Source organism: Vicia villosa, unplaced genomic scaffold, assembly GCF_029867415.1.
Source record: "Vicia villosa cultivar HV-30 ecotype Madison, WI unplaced genomic scaffold, Vvil1.0 ctg.000052F_1_1, whole genome shotgun sequence".
Lineage (NCBI taxonomy): Eukaryota > Viridiplantae > Streptophyta > Magnoliopsida > Fabales > Fabaceae > Vicia > Vicia villosa.
Window position 1 is genome coordinate 719483 of NW_026704981.1, and position 10365 is coordinate 729847.

The following is a 10365-nucleotide window of genomic DNA, read 5'->3' on the forward strand; positions in this document are numbered from 1 at the left end:
TTTGCTAAAATAGTAAAAGCTATAATTTGAATGAGTAATATCACCGAAAGAGGACCATCTCCAAACCAAATTTTTGACATTCCACACCATGTTGTTAATATTCCAAACCTCATTCCTAAAACAAAAACCATTCCTTGTCAACCAAATGATCCAAGACGTAGCCAACCAAATCACCCCCAATTTTCCTTCTTTAATCTTTTTAACACGGCCATAAGAGCACCATTCCATAAAAGACGGAAGACAATCCTCCTCCACCAACCCCAGAAAATCTACCCAAGAAGCAATCTCCCTCCAAACTAATTTTATCACATAACACTTAAAAAAGGTATGATTCCTATTTTCCTAAAGATTATCACAAAAAACACACTTCAAGTTAGACAAAGTAAATTCAATCCCTCTATGCTGTTGCACCCCAAAATTTGCCCTCTTTCTCCGTGCTATAAGTTATGGAAGGCGTTTATTTCGTCATTCAAAAATCAAAAATAATAAAGAGCCTATTCATTTGAGTGTCTGAGTGTGTTGAGATCCAGCAGAGGTTAATTGGATTTTATGGTGAGATTTTTTTTATGCTTCAGGTCAAATTCGTCTTCAAGGCATTACTATTGAATTGATAATCAAGGCACCGTTCTTTAAATACTTGTTACTTCAATTGCAAGTTAACTTGGATTGTAAGAATTAAAGTTGAAAACTCAAAAGTTTCCATTGAAATTTAAAGATGGAGGTTTGTTAGGTGAATCAAGCTTTCTTAAGATGCAACGTGATTGGAATTCATTCATTGAGATTTTAAGCGAATCTAAATTCAAAGATAATTAAGGTGGACTGAAGTTTTTAAGCATTGATGTTCAAGTTCTTGAGATTTAAACAATAAGGCATTGTTTAAGTGCAAGTTGAAGAGAAAAAGAGAAGTGCTTTACATATTGAGAATGTATCGTCGAATTCGAAAGGATTATAAGAGTATGAGACTATTTCAAGCTTCATCCAAAGTCAAATACATCACAAGTTGCGAGGTGTCAATTACAAGTATTACATTTTTGAAAATTATACAAGAAAGCGTCCCTAATTCATGATCCCAACCGTGGATCCTCATCTAATGGTTATTCTCAATCTTTGCCATGGGGATCGAATCCCAACCATCCATCGAGATCGAATCTTATCCTCATCTCGTATTACTCCCTTGTTGCTTCTGGGTAGTCACGGATGATACTTTTGCAAATGGTACGGAAAATTCTGAGAAAATAGATCAAGGCATCTTATCTAATAATCCCCCATTCAGTCATAGCCAAATCCACGCAAATCAATTAAGGGCGTCGGAGTCGTCTTTGTTCCCAAAACCTGCAGTATGAAATCAAAGCCTATGCCATGTAAAAATGGGTTCACCAGAAGCTATTCACGGAATAAAAATCGAACTCAGACAAAAGAAACCGGTTCAAGAATTCAAAAATTTAATACAATGAAAAAGAAAACCGCATAACGGAAGATGGAAGAAAATTCTCATAACAGAAACGTAAACTTCGGCATTCATCATCACCAAATCCTCTCCTTACAATCGATCAGCTATCACCTCCATAACAAAAAAAAACAAGAGAAGTTCATAACAGAAAAATCAGAGCAGAATAACACAACAGAATCGGAAAAGGAGGGAGGATTCACCACATAACCGAATCGTAACAACCATCTTCTTCGCTTCGACCTTCATCTTCTCAATTCACAATCTCCATAAAAACCCCAGAAAATCTTCAAAACCGGACTCTCTTCATCTTCATCGATGATCCTCAAGAAAATTCTGCAATCACTCTTTGAACGATTCAATCTCCAAATCTTCATAACTTCTTCAACTCCATAGACTCAATCGATCTTCATCACACCATCACAAATTCAACGTTGTTTATCACTTACAACAATCACATCACGCATCGAATCATCGCAACTCCAACAAACGGCAACGAAACTTCAACAGAAAAACCTCTCCAACCTTCAACCGTTCACGATAATCTTTGTCCAATCTTCAATCTGAAAAAAACCAGAAGAATCAGACTCTGAGAATCACGAACTCTATCCATTCTTCAATTTGAAAACGAAAGCCGAAAATCAAAAGATAGATTGAGGAATTCACACAGAAGAACCTCATACCTTCAATATCATTCACCGCTGAATCCATCATCATCAATATCGCCGCGTCGCCGATTCGATTTCAACAAATAGTTTTGTTCTTCCTGTAGTGAATGCGATTCAGAACCGCAATCCAAAATCTTCTCTGATGATTCCGCAACGTTTCCATCAATCACCATCAAGCATCGTATCTCAATAATCTTCATCATGTTCTGAATAACATCTTCATCAACATGAACTTCGACAACAGCAGCACACGCATTCTCTTTGAGCCATTAACTTCACGTTTCAACGGGAGATTCGATATAGAGATGAAAGACGAAGGGAGTCCGAAGATGAAACGAGAGAGTAAGGGCGAAGTCTCGCGTCGCACTTTGCCGGTGACGAAGAGAGGATCGATGCCACCGCCGATTGAGAGAGGGAAGGAGATACGTCTGATAAGGTGAATAGCCACATTTCTTAACCTAATCCCCTTTTGATCCAATTTTATGATAAATGTGGTTATTAGCCTAGTTAAGTGATGTTAATCTTGGATAATCTGAATGTTATTTGTTGGAAATCTGGATTAATATTGTGATTAAAGTTTGATAGGATTAATTGAATCATGATAATCTGAATGACTTGGAACAAAATCTTGGGCTCACGAAATTGCTGCGCACACCCCTTCTTGGTCCATACACTACTGTTTTTGGTTGAGAAGAAATAACAATAAAAAGCTCCATTGTGCCTTCTGCGCCCTTGTTGCTATTTCATACCCCTCATGAGCCCAGTGCTACCATTTTTGACATAGAAAGATAAACAAAAACTCCCTTGGGCCTTACTCACGAACTCTGCACCTTCACCGCCCTAAGGGCCCAATCACCACCATTTTTTTTATGCTGAAGAAAAACTGTAACAAAAAACCTCTGTTGGGCTTGGCCTCATGGGCCCTGCGCCTGTGTCTTCCTGCACTACTGTTTTCAGCATTATACCCCTGACTCATGTTTCTTTTCACCATTAGAATTAGTTTTGTTTCTTATTTTTGTTAAGTGATAAAATGCTATAATCACAATTGTTTTGTTAGATATTTGCATAATGAAAAATAATAAAAACATGTATTCTTTTCTAGTTAGAATTAGATTTTTGTTTTCTATATTTGTTCTAAGTGATAAAAAATATCTTTTCCTTGTTAGAATTTAAATGTTTTGCTATATTGCTTAGTTTTAATTCTTTGATAAAATGCTATAAAAAATATTATGTTTGATTAGATTTCTCGCATTGATAAAAAGAGATAATAAAAAAACATGTAATCTTTTCCTTGTTAGGATTTGATGTTTAGTCACATAGTTTTGTTCTATTATTGTTAGATAAAAATGTCACAAAAAAACAATTTAATCTTGTTAGATTTTTGTTTAGGATTTACTTAGGACTTAATTGCTAGTATTTTCTATAGCGTGCTTCCTTGTTATTACTGATTCAGTTGTTGAGATGTGCGAGGTACTTCGAGAGAGCCTTCGATTGTGATTCGACTTGCTTCGTGTTCCACTTTATTTGTGGGACACGAATTCGCTTCCGATGCGACTTGACTTGTGTTGTGCTCCACTTTATTTGTGGGACACGAACATATTTCCGATCGATTCATCTGATCTCTCATTCATTGAGATGTATATTCCTGTATTGTCTGGATTGTGTTTCTCTTGCAGGTTGCTTATGTGGTTGTGTCTGATACGCACCACATGTCGCTCGTGATTTATTTACACGACGTTGCCTTCTGACTTTGCTTGATGCTAGCTTACGCGAAGTATTCCAGACTTCTTTGCTTACGCTTGCTAGCTCATTGCGGATTTGCTATCCGTTTGGTATTGTCCCCTTGTATCTTTTACTCTTCCGCGCACCATATCTTGCCATGAGAAGTAGGGTAGGCATGCAGCATCATATTTTCCATGAGAAGTAGGACCTAGGCATTCATCTGTCCAAGCCCTCGAAAGAGGCTCTGTTTTTGTTAGTGTGTTTACATTTGTGCTTTGCGGCAGGGAGTCACGGTGTAATAAGTCCTATATGGCACTCCGTTAAGTCCTCATGGAAGGCATGCGGAAAGGGTTAGCAATCAACCCCCGCCCAGTCTCATCGAGTCTGTTCAGTATACGCACGCTACGCGTTGCTTACTTCTGAACCAGCACAAGATCTTGTTATCGAGTATGTCAGGAAAAGGGTTCATGCAATCGGACCCCCGCATTTCCTATAGCTCGCGTCGCTCGACGTTGATGTTCGGTGTACGCACGCACCGTTTTCCTTTTGGATCCGTGATGGCTTGGTTGCTGAGAGGGACCCGCTCCTCTTGTCTATGGCCCGATCATTTTCGCGAGGTCTAATGCTTGGTTGACTCGGGTGATTCGCTCCCCTTGGCTATGGCGGGACCGCTTTTCTACTACTTGGCCAGTGCCAGTAGTTTGTTTGCTTTACGAGCGGAGCTCGTTTGTGTGCCATTGTTATGCATTTGTTTGATTACTACTTCGGTAATTTGCTTGATTATCGAGCGGAGCTCGATCGTAGGCCATATCTTTGTGATGCTTGTTCACTATCTTTGTATTTGCTATGCCTGTTAGTATGATATCTTTGTGATGCTTGTTCATTATCTTCTTATCTGCGATGCCTGTTCGTATGATATCTTTGTGATGCTTGTTCACACACTTGCACATGTATGCCTGTTACATGTTGTTTGCGATGCCTGTTCGCGTTATCACTTGTGATGCCTGTTCACACACTCACATTCGTGTATGCCTGTTACATGTCTGTTTTCTGTTTGCGATGCCTGTTCGCATGTTCTTATTTGTGATGCCTGTTCACATGCCATGTTTGCTAGGATCTTTGTGACGCTCCTTGTTTGCATGCTCCCTTAGGGTGCTTGGTTCCGTTTCTCTAGGAGACTTGAATCGAGATAGAAACAAAAACTTTTGGGCCGAACTACGGCGCTCTGATTTCTCCACTGCACATTGGAGGTACGTAGGCACAGGGTACGAACACCATAGCGAGCGAACTTTTCTATTTTTCTTTATTTTGTTCGAACTTTTTTTTTTTTGTTGTTTTGTTCGACTTTTTCCTTTATCTTGTTTGCCTACTATTTTCATGTTTCTTGTTATCTTGTATATCCTTTCATTGCATGTTTCCCATAGCACATTGCATGACACACACACACACCCTTAGATTAGAAAATTAGCAAAAGTGGATACTGTGGAGTACCACAGGCGTGAGGGGTGCTAGTACCTTCCCCTCACGTAACCGACTCCCTTACCCGTTTTCTGAGACCTGTGCTTATTTGTTTGGTTTTCTTCGATATTTTCCATTCCTTAGAATAGGATAAATAGATGTTCGATGGCGACTTCATTATTTTGTTTCGATGAGTTTTCCAGTTGCTTCATATGCACCAATAGATCTTTAGTGGGTAATCTATTAACAAAAAGTCTCCAACCAAAAGCTTTAATCTTGAAGGGTACCTCCAACTTCCAAATAAGTTCCAAAGCCTCATCGCACCTCTTAATCAGACCAAAAGGAATAAGGTAAAATGCATAATGTGAGTAACAAGATGACACCAAGAAACCCCTCGCCGGATCAAGAGACCAAGACACCGTATCCTTATCAACATTTACCCCTCCAAAAGCTTCTAACCGACTCCGCAAATCAAAATAAAGAGATGATAAATTCAGCCCCTCCACCACACCACCCGGAATACCCAAATCTCCCCTGAACCACACACCATCACACCACCCCCCATTCCCGCCACCGATACTTTCTTTAAAGATGAAGCACCATATAACTTTGGAAATTCCTCCTTCAAACAAAAATTCCCTAACCAACGGGCTTCCCAAAAGAGTGTATTAAAATCATTTCCAATTTTAAAGAAACAATTGGACACAATAGGATCCTTGAAAGATGAATAAGAAGAAGAAGAAATCTCAATCTTTAAAATATCACGCCACCAATAAGAAGAAGAAGAAAGTTTGTAAGAATTACCTTCGCAAAAGACTAACATCGATAAATCGCCATATCGGGCCTTTAACACCTTATACCACAAAGATTTGTTTCCTTGAATAATTCTCCATCTCCACTTGTTCAAAAGGGCAAGATTGAATTCAGCAATATTTTTTATCGCTAGTCCCCCCTTCCCATACGGTAGAGTCACCTCCTTCCAACTCACCCAATGTATCTTTCTCTTTTCCTCCACCCCCACACAAGAAATTACTTTGAATCTTAGTGAACTCTTTAACCACCTTAACCGGCATCTTGTAAAAAGACAAAGTAAATATGGTAAGCGAACTCAAAATTGATTTCAATAGAGTAATCCTCCCTTCAAGGTTGAGAAAGAGATTCTTCCATCCCACTAGTCGGTTTCTCATTTTATTCAAGAGTGGAATCCAAGAAGACTCTTTCCTAGGGTTGCAAACAATAGGAATTCCTAGAAAGGAAAAGTTACTTTCTTCGATTTTACAAGAAAGGTAGAAAGCGGCGGCTTCCAAAAAATAAGGTGATACATTAATCCCAATCAACTTACTATTACGAAAATTTGTACCTAGACCCGAAAAAAGTTCAAAAGCCCTTAAAATGGTCTTCATAGCCTTCACATGCTTCCAAGTCCCTTCTCCTACCAACAACGTATCATCCGCAAATTGAAGAATATCCACCCCACAGCTCCTTCGAATCATAAAATTTTCATATTCACCAATTTCCTTTGATTTTCTAACCAACCTAGCAAGAGCCTCTGCCACTATAACAAAAAGAAAAGGTGATAAAAGGTCGCCTTGTCTTAAACCTTTCTTAACAACGAAATCCTTAGTTGGACTTCTATTCACCAACACCGACATGTTACTTTTGAAAATGATTACCTCCATTTCTCCCCAAAGCCCATTCTCACCAACAAATAGCGAAGAAAGTCCCAAGAAACTTTGTCATACGCTTTCTCAAAGTCTACTTTGAAAAGAAGACAAGAACTTCCCTCTTTTCTAGCATAGTCGACCACCTCGTTTGCCACTAAAATACAAGCAATTGTCTTCCCGGAATAAACGCACTTTGACAATGAGATATAATAGAATTCAAAACTCTTTTCAATATCCCCTCTAACAATTTAGTTATCACTTTGTGCATACAACCCACTAGGTAAATAGGTCTATAATCATCCAAACCTAAAGGATTGAATGATTTAGGAACCATCGCCAGAAAAGATGAGGACACCACCTTGGACAATTCACCCCCCCATAAAAATAATCAAAGTACCTAAAAAAGTCTTATTTAATAAAGCTCCAACATCTTTTAATAAAAAGAAAATAAAATCCATACGGTCCGGGACTTTTTGAACCTCCACAACCCCTAATCACTTCCAAAATCTCTTCCTTTTTAAAAGGGCTTTCGAGCCACCTCATATCTTCCTCACTAATCTTATAAAAAAAATCCGATCTAAAAGTGGACTTCCTTCTACTACTACTCCAAACTTGCTAGAAAAATGACGAACTATTTCCTCCTTTACATCTTTAACCGAACTTAGCGAGCCATTTGGAGAGTTAATATGACTGATGTGATTGCGTCTCCTTCTATCCTTCATGACTTTATGAAAAAAACCACTATTGGAGTCTCCCTCGTTAAGCCATTTTAACCTTAATTTTTGAACTAACATGTTCTCTTTGAAGCACAAATTCGTCCAAAATTGATTTGTAGCTTCCTTCCTCATTTTCACAATTTCGGAATTTAGCTCAACCGACTCCAACGATTGATCCCCAAAATTAATATCCTTAATGTAATGCCCCGATTTAAGTGTTAATTATTTTTAATTATTCTATACGTTGATGTATGCTATTTGTTGAATTGACGTATTTTAAGGAACCTTTCGGTGTAGGGCGATGTCCTTAGAAATTAGAAATAGAGTTGTTTGGGGGTTCGTGAGCAATTGTGTAAAAACATAGGGGTGCCGGAAAAATATGGTATTTAGTATATTTAACTTAAAATTTTAATTAGATTTAATATTATTAGTGATATTATAATTAAATAAATATTTAGTTGATATTAGTTATTTATTTAAATTGAGATATTACTATTTTATTTAGTTGGATTAATAATAATAATACTAGAATATAATAGGGGAAAAGCAGAGAAGAAAAATTAGAATTGATATTACGTAAAAAGGAGAAACATAGAAGAGGAGAGGAGAACAAAGGTTAGGGCTCGAAGGGAGAAGCACCATTGTTAGAGGCGGAGAAAAGTTCAAGCTTAGGAACTGTCAATCTAAGGTAAGGGTGAGATTCTAACTCTATAATGGGTTGCATAATAATGGGGAATGATAGTTATTAGGTTTCCATGGTTGTGTGTTCTTGAGCTCTCAATTTGTTGTTTTGTGGGTTTTAATATTGTTGATGAATTGTTGACTAATTTGTGATTTAAATGGTGTAATTGATACTATAGAATGAGTGTAATGTTGTGCAATATGTATATATAAATTTGTAGAATTGAAAAACATGTTTTGGTATGCAAATTTGGGGTTTTGGGGTGAATGAGATTGAGTTTCGTAGCATAAAAATATGATTTTTTGACTTTGGTACACTGGTAACTGGTTACCACTATAGGGTAACCGATTACAGCTTGAAAAATAGAGTTTTTGGGCATTCTAACAGGGTGTAACCGGTTACGAATCTGACGGTAACCGGTTACCGCTGTTTGGACATATTTTTGAAAACTTGGAAAATTCATAACTTTTAAACCGTAACTCCGTTTGGGTCCCCGTTCAAAGCGTTAGAAAGCTAACGCGATATTCTTTTCAATAAAAATGGTTTCAAGTTCTGGAAATAAATTTAATTGGTGTGTAATAAGTTATTGTGGCATCGGTATATTATGTCGGTGTTTGTAGTTTTGTCACAACTTTGAAAATTAATAACTTTAGACTCGGGTGTACGTTTGACGCGTCGTTTGGACCATTGGAAAGTTAAAAGCATTCTCTTTAATGTGATGATAACTTTGATAACACTAAATTATCATTCTTCTGTTGGAGGCTTATGCCTTGTTTGTCAGTGCGATATGAAATATGAGGAATGTTGTTGTGATTGAAGTGATGATATTGTTTAAATGAAGTGTGGATAAATTGCATAATATATTGTATGATGATGTTGCTGTTGCTGCCTTGGAATTGCGTAATGTTGAGGGTTGATGCTCTGTTATTGCATAATTATATTGCAGTACGACAATGTTGTTGTTGGCTTGGATTGGCAAGTGTTGAAGGCTTATGCCTTGTGGTTGCATATTCCTGTTGTCGCATGTAGATGTTGCATATATTGCATTTTTGAAGGCTTATGCCTTGTTGTTGCCCTGAATTGGCAAAACGTTGAGGGCTTATGCCCTGTTGTTGAAGGCTTATGCCTTGTTATTACCCATTATCTGACATTTTTGAGAGGGCTTATGCCCTGTTGGTACCACATGCATCTTAGGAGAAGTCAGTCCTATTGCATTATTATTATTATTATTATTATTATTATTATTAACTTGATGTCTTGTTGAATGTTGAAGAAGATATTTATGTTTTATCATGATGATTGTTGTGTGTTGTGGTATTCTTTGATGACGAGTTATTGTGTCTTATGATGACTTAAAAGAAGGTAAATATGTGAGGTAAAGAAGTATGATTATGTGAACTTAAATTGCTATCTGCTCATTATTATGCTTTCTTTTATATTGTTATGATATCTCACCCTTTCTGTTTGAATGTTGCCTCCACGTGGATAACGTGCAGGTATAGAGGATTAGTGCGCTTTCGGAGTAGCTTGGAAGATGTTGATCTTACAGTTGCTTATGTAGAGTGGGGTTTTCTCTGATGCGTAACGCCAGGGAACGAACGCTTATTTTTGCAATCCTTTTTATTTATGATTTGTTTTTGGAAGTTTTGAGGGGCCTTGAACTCTCTTTGATTATGTTGCAGTTGTTGGTACTGTCAATTGTTTTGAAGATGATAATTGTTATACATTGATTATTTCCGTTGCATTAATAAAACGAAGTTTGAAAAAATAATTTGATTGTGAAGTCGGTTCATCCGCACTAATGTGTTATGTATTTTGGTTTAAAAAACTGAGCATATTTGTGATTGGTTTGATGTTGTAGCATCCCATTAGATGTTGATTGAATTTATAATTACTTTGATTTATGATTTAAATTACGAAGGGGAAATGGGGTGTTACACTTAACTCCTTCCTCTACTTCCAAATCAATTCTACCAAAAACCACCTTATTCCACCATTTGAGTCTTTC

General features: G+C 37.4%; 2 long non-coding RNA genes across 2 annotated transcripts; one reads left to right on the top strand and one right to left on the bottom strand.

Annotated features, from left to right (window-relative positions):
• Positions 1–887: 887 nt before the first annotated feature.
• On the bottom strand, positions 888–2752 carry LOC131623127 (uncharacterized). The gene is made up of 2 exons (XR_009290141.1): positions 2131–2752; positions 888–2010 (listed from the first exon to the last, which is right to left on the bottom strand). It is a non-coding gene; the product is annotated as an uncharacterized LOC131623127 (long non-coding RNA).
• Positions 2753–2791: 39 nt separating this feature from the next.
• LOC131623128 (uncharacterized) lies at positions 2792–10065 on the top strand. The gene is made up of 2 exons (XR_009290142.1): positions 2792–5087; positions 9854–10065. It is a non-coding gene; the product is annotated as an uncharacterized LOC131623128 (long non-coding RNA).
• The last annotated feature ends 300 nt before the right edge of the window (positions 10066–10365 follow it).